Here is a 13,125-nt window from a genome sequence, read left to right as displayed (position 1 = left end):
CTGCAGGGTCTCCGGCTGGTGTCCCAGAGGATCGGGCTGTGTTAAGGAGGAACCCTGGGGTGAAGCTGAGCAGGTCCCACCACGTCCCCTCGGGTAGCCGTTGGGCCGTCCTAAGGGTTGGGGTAGAGGGTGAGGGGCCGGGTCAACAGCTGACCTCCAGACGTTGGTTGAAGGCAAAGAGTGCCTCTGTAGCGGTCTCTCCTCCATATACCAACGAACAAAACAAATCGTGGAACATACTCACTCATTGCAAAAACGACTTCAAGCTCAGGCCTAGGCCATTGCGCTGATCCCGATTACAACACCTGCGACGCATTACAGATGCAGCAGATACAACGGGTATCAGAGATCACTGCTGATGGTGAGACTCCAAAGGAAGTCATAGGGGAAGAGGTCAACCTAATGCAAACTCCATCAACAAACCGCCGCTCTCAACGCGACAGTTCTCTAACTCAAATTCAAGCTTATGCTCTTCATGCTCTTTCTGCTGAGTCAGATTCTCATTCTGAAATCTATGAACCCGGCGCTTCTACATCAAGCGAGCTACAGAGACTGGAACAAGCAAGCGTAGAATCTTCCGAACGATCAGATTCTGAACGCTCAGACTCAGATGTGAAGAAGCGAAATGCATCCTTAAAGGATAGCGCCACAAGAAAGAAACAGGAGAAAAGGAAAAGAAGACAAAAAAACATAACAAGCTAATCTTTGAAGACACTACTGATCACGGGAGTAATACTGACCAGATGGGTCATAGACCAAGGAACCCATCATCGCGAGCTATAACGGAATCAAACTTAAATCCCTGTTCCTCAGGAGACGCCAAAGTGATCAACATTCAACAACCAGATACCAGTGATGGTAGGAAAAACCAAATAGAACCCTCCCTGTGTGACGTACTAACGTCAATCAAGAATTTCCAAGATGATGTTAAACAAGACAACAAGAAAAATCATGTTGCCATCCATAAACTACAAGGAGCAATAAATAAAGTGGGACACACCTGTTTGGAGATTTCGGAAAGAATGACGTCGGTGGAACTTTGAACAGAAAATCTTGAGAAAGATGTTTCCACTCTGCAAAAACAGGGAAGAGAGCAAGATGGAATAGTCAAAGACCTAATGCTGAAGGTCGAGGACCAGGAAAACAGGGCAAGACGTAATAACCTACGTTTTCTTGGTATCCCCGAGGGGTCAGAGGGGAATGACCCAAGGGGCTACATGATCTTTCTGCTGAAAGAGACATTTCCAGAATTAAACACATGGGAACTGGCCAGAGAAGTACAATGTGTGCATCGTTTTCCCCTGACCCTCCCAAAGAGATCACAGACATCTGTGCTGTATCCAAGGGCAATTCTGGTAAATTTTGGAAACTTTCATCTACCGGAAGCTATTTTCGATCTAGCACGCCCCACCAGTAAAAGAGAATATAAAGGTGTCTCGTTCTTCTGCAGACCAGATTTCGAAAGAAGGTGGAGGATGAGACAGTTGTTTGCTCCCTTTGAACAGATCGGTGCCACGGTGTACTTGCAGAACCCAGCATGATTAATGATTATCTTTAATGGAACCACTAGAAGTTTCACCAGCGAAATCCAGGCACAAGGATATCTAAAAGAAATCACAGACTCAAACAGTAGCAAAACTAAATAATAGACAACTCAAACTGATAGTTATCTTTATTCAAAGGTCTCCAAATAATAATGTATTAGTCATGTAAACTAAGAAATGACAGGATGAGGATTGAGTGGAGTGAAAAAACACATGCAACCTTTTTACTATTATTCACATGTAAACACCTCGAATTCCGTTTGATTAAATAACTCACAGAGGTTAACTCCACTCCTTCAGGTAGACACAGGGGTTGGGGCTAGGAGCCGCCCGAAGCCCAACGATTACACGGATGCCCACACCCTGGTTCACCCTGAACCTGGAAGCCTCACTGTGGGGTAAAGAGGGGTGGGGGGTCTATGGAGAGGGGGGCTGGGTTTTTGTAAAGGGGCACTAGGGGGAAGTGGGAGGGGGAGGGTATCAAATCATATAATGTGGAATTCAAAAGGTTCGAATGGAGCGAGCAAGCGTCAAAGGCAGACTAGGCAGGCCTAGGCAGATTTCATGAATGGCTAAATAATTTTTTTTTACAGTGAATATTTGTGGCCTTAACGACCCGAAAAAAAGGCAACGAATGGCAGTAGGCCTCAACGCAATTGGGGCAGAAATCGTTTGTCTGCAAGAAACCCATGTGGAACGATCCCAGACACACATTTTAAAAACTCTTGGGTATAGAGTGGTCACTGCTACAACCCTGGCAAATAAAACACGGGGTGGCTATTTTAGCACGGGGTGGGGGTCTTCAATTTATTAAATCAACCGCAGATAAATTTGGGCGCTGGGCCATCACTGAATGTCAATACGCTATGGGGAAAAATTACCCATCTGCTCGGTATATGGGTGTGTTACCGATGATCAAGATCCGTTGGAATACTTGTCCAATGAACTTGCACATTGGCCACAACCAATGATTATATGTGGAGACTTTAATTTAAATCTCCCATCAGACTGGGGGATGGGGCATAATAACTTCATGTATAAAGGCAGGAAACCGAAAGTTTTCAGAGCTCTTAAAGAACTCTGTAACACACACGAGATCTCTGACTGCTGACATATGAAATTTCCAAATAATCCTGGTTATACGTTCTTTTCCCACCCACATTATAAATTTGCAAGATTGGATTATATATTTGCCACACATTCTATTATCACCAATTGCTCCATGGATAGATTACCGAGGGTGTTGTCTGACCATAATCCCCGAATGATACGCATCGATACCGGGAAGCTTCAATCCGGTTGCAGCAGATGGACCTTCGAAAGAGCTCTATTGTTTAACGAAAAATACTGCCAGCTCATAGAACATTGGATTCTAGAATTTTTAGAACATAATCTCAGTAGTGCACCGTTGGAAGAGTTTGGGACACACTCATGGCTGGTATTAGGGGAGAGACTCTGAGATTCTCAATTAAAAACAATCAAGAGGAAAAATCAAACTTTAAAAACTTACAAGACAAACTAGCCAGAAAGGAGGAAGATTTGGTGAGGGCAATCCAGGGAGGCACTAATACCGAAGGGGCCTTAAAAGATGTTGCTATAGCAAAAAATGTAATTGCAGAAACTTTCACCTTAAAGGCCATTTGTAAAGCAACCCAGAATAAAGAAAAGATTTATGAACTAGGCGAACTAGTAGGACACCAATTAGCTATTCGAACTAGACAGGAGAACACTGAAAATACAATTAAAGAGATCAGAGACCCCCTCAATGGTCCTACGCAAGATCCCAAAGAGATCAGGGACGCATTTAAGAGATACTACGCGGATCTAAACACGGAGACAGGCAAAATTCAATCCAATATTGAGGAATACTTAGAACTAGTTAAGGGGACCCAGCTACCACAAATCGACCAGGATAGTCTAGCTGAAGTACCACAATGGGTTGAAATACTCCTTTCAATAAACAGCCTATCATCGGGAAAGGCAGCCGGGCTAGACGGAATCCCGTCAGAATTTTATGTTAGATTTAGCAAGCAGTTGAAAGTAATTATGATCGAGCTGATGACCCACGTTTTCCTGGGAGAGCTGCCACCGGAATCCTGGGCTCAGGCGAAAATCATCGTATTTCCCAAGAAGAATAAAGACCCCACAGAGTTAGGAGCCTACCGCCCAATTACACTAATAAATAGTGATTCAAAAATCTACTCTAAATTACTAGCTAGCAGACTAGCTCCAGTAATTCATAAAATCATATCGGTTAGACAACATGGATTTGCTCCGGGCAGATCAACCACCGACCACATTCAGAGGGTGATCACACTCTTTGACAGAGCTGAAGTAACAGGAGACCCTATGGCGTTGATATTGCTAGACGTGGAAAACGCATTCGATAGGGTCTCCTGGCAATATCTATGGACCTCTATGTCAAAGAGTGGGATCGGAGAACACTTTATCAAAGCTATCCGCGGGATGTATGTTAACCCGGAAGCAGTTGTTATGATAAATGGGGACATATCAGACAACTTCAAAGTGACTAGAGGGACAAGACAAGGCTGTCCCTGTTCCCCTTTACTATTCCCCATCTTCAAAGACCCGTTTATTCGCAGGCTGGAAACTAACCAAGCCATAATACCAATAAAGACCCCCAATGAAGACACTAAAACATATGCGGACGACATCTCTATAGTCACGACTAACCCAAATGAAACAGTGAATGTAATGGAAGAAGAAGCATATAATTTTTGCGAAATCTCCGGCTACAAACTAAATCAAAACAAAACCCAGATCATAATTAACAATAAAAGTGGCTTTCACGACATTATGGTAGTTGAAAACGCGGTTTATCTAGGAGTTAACATCACCGCAAACCTAAGCAATCTAGTTAAACTAAATTTGAATCCTCTCTTGAGACAAACGGAAAAAACACTGAAGAGGCTACACAACCTACACTTGACCATCATTGGAAGATGCAATCTAATTAAAATGCTATTCTTCCCTAAATTCTTATATTTTTTCGAACTATTTGCTTAAACTTTGACCAACAAATCTGCAAAGAAATTGATGATATTTTTTCTCGTTTCATTTGGGGGTATAGCAGATCACGTAGAGCCATGAAATTTATTACTCTGCCTGAAGACAGAGGAGGCCTTGCTCTACCTAATTTTAAAATGTACTGGTGGGCCTCTATACTCAAATACAGAGCACTTTTAACTTCCAACATAGATTTAGATTACGTGAGGGGGGTTCCTACCCCACAAGAACTTATTCTAGGTAAAGAAACAAGAGAACATCTCTGGCGATTGATATACGATTGTCATTTTAAAAAGGTTTGTTTCAAAACCCTAAAAGGAATTTATAGCGCTTGGAGCCATATACGCAAACTTCTGGGATTGGAAGGTTCTCGCACTATACTAGTATTCTGGGAAATAACACCCTCCCCGAATTGCTTAATGACACATGTATGAAACAGTGGGTCAGATCGGGTATCACAAAACTCGGTACTTTTTATAATTCAACAGGTTTTAGTTCATTTGAAATACTAAAAAATAAATTTGCTTAGAAAACTGCGATTTCTTTAAATACCTGCAAATTAGAGACTTTATAACAAAAAAAGGGGGAGGCAGTGCTGCCTTTCAGAAAATCCAGATAATCGAAAGGATAGTTCAAAATGACAGAGTTAAAATTGGTGAAATCTATAATAATCTGATAACCACTGTTCCTGACGACTTGGACAAACACATCCTCAAGTGGCAGAATCAGCTGGAAATACCAGAAACCTCAATCCTGAAAGCACTCGAACTCTCCCAATCACTATTAATGTCATCCAACCTGCAAGCACAATTTTACAAAACCTGTTTCCAATTTTTTATACCCCTAAAAGAATAGCCAAATGGAGCACGGGGAAGGGGACACATTGTCCTAGATGTGCGCAGCCTGAAGCAGATATAATCCATATGTTGGCCACCTGTAATGAACTTTGTACAATCAGACAGGAGATCTCCATCTTTCTTTCAAGAATCTTTGGAACAAACATAGAGATAACAACCGTGGAAATAATGCTGGGGTTAGACGGCAACACTCGACTGAACCAAATGAAGGGACTTGTGTTTGTGGCAATGGCGGTACTTAGAATATGCCTGGCATCGGCTTGGCTTGACCTATACCCACCCACGTTTCAACAGTGGAGAGCACGATTATTAGCAGCATACAGTCTGGAGATAGCTATCTATAACAGAAAGGGTAGGAATAAGAAAAAGAAAGGATTAGCTATATGGGATCCCTTAAAGCAATGGATTGAACACACTGATTAATTAATTATGTTTCTATAGCTGTCTTTATAATTTTTATTGTATAGACAAGAACCTGTACAATAATATATCTATATCTACCAATGTATATACATGTCATCCAAAATGCCTGTATGGGTGTAGGGTGGGGCGGTGGTGGGGTGGGATGTTTGAAAATGTAAAAATCTTAATAAAGAACAGTTAAAAAAAAAGAAAAAGGAAAAAAAGGAAATCCTGGACTCCATCTATGTGACAGCGTTTGGGAGTTCCTGACGAAGGAGTGTCACATCCATCTTCACCTCACCGACCCTGGCCTCCACTGCCACCTGAGATGTTTGAATCACCTGCAAAATGACCGCAAGGTCATTGGGTTGGGCCCCGGGCTTGTCACCGTACGGGTGGGGCACCGCCAGAATGAGTACTGTAGTGGTCCATTTGTGTGAGGTTTTTTCTTTCCCCATGGTAGGAGCATAGTTAGGGTCACAATTGGGAACCTCCTCGGAAATGGAATCCAGTGGGCCAACCCCCAAAACCATAGGGGGTCTCGGGGTCACTTCAGGAGCTATGTGGTGCCTCCCTGCGCCTTCTCAACAGGGTGTTGCAGTACCTCTTCATTTCTGTTGGGGGGAGCAGGGACCTCCAAGGGGTCCTACACCAACCTGTGTAGTGAACAGATCCTGCAGGCCTCACCAGTAGCCGCCAGCCATCCGCCAAAGGGCTCCACTGCCCTCCCAGGACACCAAACGATGGACACCAGATGGGGGGGCTGGTGCAGCAGGCACACCCAGATCACCCAAGACCAGAGCGGGTCCTCAAGAGAGGCCTGGGTGTGCCAGGCCTCAAGACAGCCTGTGCTTCAGCGCCTCACCCCTGTGCCTGGAACGGACTCTCCAATTGCCCAGGTAGCAGCTCTCCTCCACACCCAACCAGGGCAGGTCGCCACAGGCTGTCGCAGGGCCACAGAGCCACTTCCGGAGGGGGCCCGCCTAGGGGACCACTGCACCAACCTGTGCAATGAGGGCATCCCAAGCAGGGCAGAGGGGGGTCCCCAATGCGCCAAAGGGTCATTCAGCAGCAATCCTCAACATTTAAATCAGGGCACACAGACCCTCCTGGGCAACACCCATCGGTCAGGCGGCAGGGCGGGCCGACACCTTGGTGTCTCACCCGGGGTGCAGTGCAGTCCCACCAGTCCCCCGGGTGTCAGACTCTCTCTTCGCTCATCTAGGTCCCATCACTGCTGGCAGCCGTGGGGCCCCAGAGGCGCCATCGTGGGGGGACCCACTCATGGGGCTCGTCACTGGCCTGTGCAGTGAAGATACCCCGAGTGGTGCTAGCGCGGGCCCCTAGTGCACCAATGGGCTCCCACAGCGTCACATGTCAATGACTCAATCAGATCCCCAGACCCTGGGAATGCAACCTAACCGCAGGCCCCTGGCCGCGGCCTCTGCGCCCCGCCCCAGGCGTATTGCAGTCTCTTGCTCCTCGTGTTGACCAGACGCCCATCATGTCAAGGCCGGCTGCAGAAAAGTGCCACAGGCTGCAGCAGCGGTAGAGTTCGTGGGGGAGAGGGTGGGAGCAGGGGGACTCATCCAGGAGAGCACTACATCGGTACGTGCAGCAGGAGCTCCCCTGACTGCCTCCGCATGGTCCCTCCAAAGTGCTTCTCAGCTCTGGCGTCACAACTCACCAGGTCCTGGCAGGGGTCTTGGGAGCAGCGCCTGTCCATGTCTCAACAGTACAGTCAACACTAAGGGGAACCCTACAGTGAACACTGAGGGGAGCGCAAATTGTGGACTGCATGTAGCATGATGCTAAGGAGCAAACTTTTCTTGGATATGAGGTAGTGTTCGACCACACCCTTTTCCCTGCCCAAACTGATTTTTATGACCTCTTCTACCATTTATCACACGTTCCCAGTGCTTAATTTGTGCCTGTGCTTTCCAGTGCTTAGCACCAGCATTTATTTCTCAGGGCCGGGGCTACACTCAATATTGACTCACTTAAGTTCATAGGGGTTTTCCCGGTGAACGCCGTAAAATATTTTAAAGTGGATGCCGCATGGATGCATGCCTTATTATGAGGCACATTCCGCCTCTCAGGGGAGGTACTGCCGAGATCATACAGGGGAGCAGTGTGCCAGCCCATGCTCCTGCCTAAGGAAACATACATCGTTCTTTCCGCCTGAAATCACATCCTGTTCCCCCTGCCTAAAAGAAGCAATGCAGCCTCTAGGGAAGATCAGCCTTCTCGAAACGGAACCTCCCCCCACTCTCTAAATTCCGCCCGCCTCTCCGCTTCCTGCCCCTGCCATTGTCTGACGTCACTTGAATAGCGGCAAACAGCGTGTATTTTCTTTTATAGAGGGAACATTTGAATATATTACAAATACAGTGGCTCCGGCCTGCTGCTGCCACGGTGCCACAGGACTGCCTTTACAAGCCCCTGGAGCAACCACTGTAATAAACAAAGGGTTGAGGCAGAGCAGTTGGCTTGGCTGCTTCTCTGGGTGGCACGAGAATCAGCTTCACGCTGGAGGCCATTGAGGGCTGCTACCTATGGTGAGTGCTGAGGTTTCAGGGCAGGGAGGGCACGGCGAGGTGACAGGAAGCAGAGCATGTCTGCACTATGAAGCAAGAGTGATCGGTTCCTCAAAATGATTCTACATAGATTTTCTTAACTTATCCCTAAGACCAATACGTTTAACCAATTTTTAAGCAGACTGTACAATACCAAAATGGTGAAGTCTACTATAAATGGTATGATTTATGTCCAACATTCAAACTTATTTTTCATCATATTTGTCATACTGCTACCTTACAGAACACTGTTCTACTGCATTGGACATTAGATCTGCTCTCTAGGTGGTTTTGAAAAACATTATTCTAATCTTGTTGTTCTGAAAAGTGTAAGTTCGTGGCTTCCGAATTGGAGCTGTCACTCGTACTTCCATGGTGATATTTACCGCTTCAGGTTTAATCTCTGACTTTAAAGTAGAGAAGTAATAGCTGGAATTATTTAGGGGAAAAAAACTACATTTTAAAGGCAAAAGCTGTGAGGTAGGTAAATGAAGGCACAATTCCAGATATGCTAATTTAATAATATTTTTTAGAGACGCTCTATTTCTCTGATTCTGCTTCTGATGGAGCACATTCCCCAGCATGCTGACCATACACTAAGGTATTTGAGACAACCATGTCTCCAATGTCCATATCCTGTGTTTCTAGGAGACCAGAACTGGTGTCCAGTGTTCGGGGGATCTTCTACATTTTTATAGCTTCCAACTGTTTGCCTTGAACTGTGTGAAACTTTGACATCTTTCTTGGAACCCATCTTCTTCATTGCACCAGCACCCTTTCCTTCTGTGGCGGTCTTCTTCTATTGAGTTCTGTATTCTCTCTGGCAGCATACCACTGGGGTTGACATGGGCGGACTAGCCGTCCCAACATTACTATGATTAATCACTTTTCTGTATGGGCATCAGATATATTCATGTATGCCTATTGAGCTTGCCATAGTACCTGTAGAACTGAGGGCTGCTGCACGTGATCCTATAGTATCACCTTTTTGAGTCTGAGCACAAGGCGTTCTACCGTCCTATAGACTTGAATCCATCATGGAGGAATCCTTTTTCTGCTGATGTCTTTGCCATGTAAAAGTCATCAAATTTGCGACCTCTAAAAGAAAATTGTTAAATTGCATAGTGCTTTGAATTCCTTATGCTAAGATAATGGCATCTAGTATGGGAATCTTTCACTGCTCTGGTTGGTATTTTCGCCGTGATGATTGATATTTGTCTCTAATGCCCAAGGGGCAAAGAAGAGATGGTAGTTATTTCCAATGGACCTCTTGGTTACTAACATCTGCAGTGGGTCTAGTTTGGAGTCACATCTTTTACACTGACAGGGATGACATTCTCCGAGCCTCTCCTCTTTCAGGTCCTCTGAATGCGGGACCCACATCTAACATAATGTCTTCAGTTAACACCATGGCCAGAGCAGCCTAATGAAGCATGCCTGTAATATGTAACTAACTAGATGTTGTTCACTTCTAGGTTTGTGTATAATGACACCATTATGCTGCTTTACGATTGGCCTTTACTGTGTAGGTCTGGCATAGTGGAAAATGCTTGTACGTCTCTCATGAGCCTGAATCTAAGAACATTTGCCCATAGAGGTATACTGTGGTATTCCAGTGCTGAGCGTGTCCTTTTTGTTTGTTAAACTCTTGCCAGCACATGTAATAGCCTCCTGAGGGTAAGCTGTGCCCACATAGTGTGGAGCTGAGATCACCACTGGTCCCTGTAGGCTACAAATCTTCATAACCTTGGCGTATCCACCGTAATGTAGCACACAAATGCTGCCAATTTGAAGAAATGTCCTTTAACAAGTGACTTCTTAAGTCTGCTGTTCTTTGATCCTGGGATTGACGGCTCGCGGTGCATGGTCTTTCCATGTGAGGCTGATTTCTTGTAGTCCTTTCATGCTTTTCAGAGGTTATCATGTTCTTCGCAAGTGTTACAAAAAACTGTTTTTCATCAGTGAACTCTTTAAAAATAAAACGAAATACACATTGAATTGTCTCTACAAGTATTTCGGCTGACGCTCCCTCCTCTTAATTGCTTATATCAAAAATACCCCATGTGTCATTAATGTAAGTAAGTACGGATTATGTTCAAGCAGCTGTAGTTGACCATATCACTTTTAGTTATGGAGCATCAAGAAGACTGGAGAACTATTGATGTTGTTGATGTTTAGCCTTTTGTTGATCTCACATTTTATGTTTTTTTTAAATTGCTGTACGTCAGCACAGACTCAGATAGTTTAAATCAAGATGATTGGTGAACGCAAGGTGTCACATTCAACACTTTAAGGATATTAGGTCTCAGTTGTTCATTCAGTTAATCTTTCTGTCTCTTCTGCAGGTAGAACATCAGTTTCTGGTCACTCTATATCTTATAAAGAATCGACTATTTTATCTGAAGCTATTCTTAAAAAAATGATCTCTTTTTCCAAGACCATGGCATAAACTTGTGAATTAACTTTCATGCCAAGATTCTGCTATCTCACCCGTAGATAATGTGTACTAATCCAATTTTCTAAAATATGACTAAAGCCGGTATGTAGCATTTCAGAACATGTATAAGTACTGTTGTACAAACATCCTAGTATTGTACCACTTTCTTAAGGCGAACAATGCACTTCAACGGCATAGCAGCTGCAAAGGGTTTAGACTCCTGCAATACCTCTTATTTAAGGATGATTTTGTGGGTGATTTAAACCTAGTCAGCGTCAGCATGTTACCAATGGTCTGCGTTTGAACTGCTCACACTATGTATGCTGTAAAAGGCACTGTGCATAGGCCTTGGCGAATAGAGGGCATCCTTCTTTTAAAACACTTCTCCTAAAGAAGGCAATGTTACACCCCTTGACTCAGCTGACCCATGAGGGTTTGTCCCTTACCACGGCAGCGTGCTTGATACTTTCCCGCTCCATTTCTCTTGTTGTTGGAGGTGATATTACCTAATTATTTGGTCCAGTGGGCACTGGACAATAGCACCGCATTTTTCATCTGTAGGTGTTTAAACTATGGTGCCAGCCAGACATGCTGCACAGATGCTGAACAAGATCATAGAGTGGAAGGCCAGGGAGTAGTAGGGATTAAAAACAACAGATCGGTGTGTATGAGACAAACACAGAACATCTTGGGTAGCTTATGAAAATGTCAGAATGTATGCAAGATCTGTGTGGTGTTGGAATGGGCTGTTAACTCCTGGGCTATACTTATTGCAGAGCATGTCTGGCTTCCTAGTTGAATTTTCCTCTCTGTGTCTTCACCACCCTACAAGGTTGCTTGTGTATATGTTTTATTACTTAATTGTTTAACATAGTTTAAACATTAGACTTGAACAGGTAACGGAGCCCTTTGTTCCACTGCCGACCTTTGTCACTGCTATCTGACTTTAAAACAGGTATTCTTAAAATACTGCATGTGCCATCTAAATTTAAGAGTCTGCCTTGAGAAACCACTTCAATTTTTCACACAAGGTCAGGCGGTACAGAATCTTTCTCGAGATTAATCCTGTCAGCAAATTTTTTTTTAAACTTAACATCTGCAGAAGCTCATGCAGCAAAAATATCTTTAATCACCCTAAAAAGTTAGCTCTGCATTTTCGCATGATTAGCCTTAGGATTGCAATGTGTGACAGGACTAAAATTTGCACTGAAAAACAGCAATTAACTTACAAAATGAGACCTGGCAAGCTGTAAGGAACGTTTTGTTTGTGACATGGTATTTGCACAAGTGCATCTTTAATTAACTGGATGCTAGAAAGGGCCAGTGCCCTAAATATGTCTAATAGTGGCCGAGAGGAATTTTTCATCCGCTTTTGTTTTTGTTTGTGCAGTTGTGATAAATGTTATGGTATTTGTAATTTAGGGTGTGTGCTTTTGTTATGGCCTTACAACACTGTCCTGTGTAGTATTTGCATAATAGTCCTGCCCGGGGATTTCAGTTGCTTCTTAAATGAGAGAGACGAGTGCACCTGAGAAGGGCTCTGGGACGTCAGTCAGAAGCTGGGAAGAGCGAGAGACCAAAACGGAGAATGCATTGTAATGTACACTGTGGTAGTGCTGGGGGACAGAAAGGAGCATTATTGATTCCATGTCAAGGGAAGAGGATGGGGCTTAATAGTCACATTTACCCACTTTGGAATGTGGGAACCAGGTTCAGCTTCGAGTCTCTGGGTCGGCTCAGCATCCCGTGATTGTGGGCAAATCACGTCATTCTCCCATGTCTATCAAGCAATTGAATGTGTCCTTGTGTAACGTAACTGGTGCTCATGTAAACCGTTATAATAATCTGCACAAAAAAAGGGTGAAGAGGAGATGGAGAGTAAAGGTGCAGTGAGTAGCCTTGGCCTCCCAGGCCATAATCCAGAGAAGAAAATTACCCCCTAAGTAGGCAGCAGTGCCAGTTGAGGAGGTGGGTGGCGCAACTAGAGTAAGTGGGTGGAGCCACTGGCAGAAGTGGGCGGAGCCTCGGGAAGTGAGTGTGGCCTCCTAAAAATAATTTGAGCAACTGCACTTCATATTTTACAAACTAAGCACTGCACGTTCCTAATTTTCCTGTTTGTAAAAATTGCATTCCGGCCTACTGATTACACTTCATCCAGCCCGAACCGGAGAGTACGACCCAAGCTTGAGAGTATGGCCCGGGTGCAGAGAGTAAGGCCCAAGCCAGAGATTCCGGCCCAACTGCGGACGTAAAGTTAGAGTTTTTTTCTTAGATTGCCTTTG

The 13,125-nt window shown here is 44.6% G+C and overlaps 1 protein-coding gene across 1 annotated transcript in view; it reads right to left on the bottom strand.

Annotated features, from left to right (window-relative positions):
* PKHD1 (PKHD1 ciliary IPT domain containing fibrocystin/polyductin) overlaps positions 1-13,125 on the bottom strand; it is a 1,769,028-nt gene that overhangs the window by 519,000 nt on the left and 1,236,903 nt on the right. The window lies entirely within an intron of this gene.

Source organism: Lissotriton helveticus, chromosome 6 (assembly GCF_964261635.1).
Source record: "Lissotriton helveticus chromosome 6, aLisHel1.1, whole genome shotgun sequence".
In the NCBI taxonomy this organism is placed as follows: Eukaryota; Metazoa; Chordata; class Amphibia; order Caudata; family Salamandridae; genus Lissotriton; species Lissotriton helveticus.
Note: the sequence above shows the minus strand (reverse complement) of the source record. Positions and strands in the feature narration are given on the sequence as shown.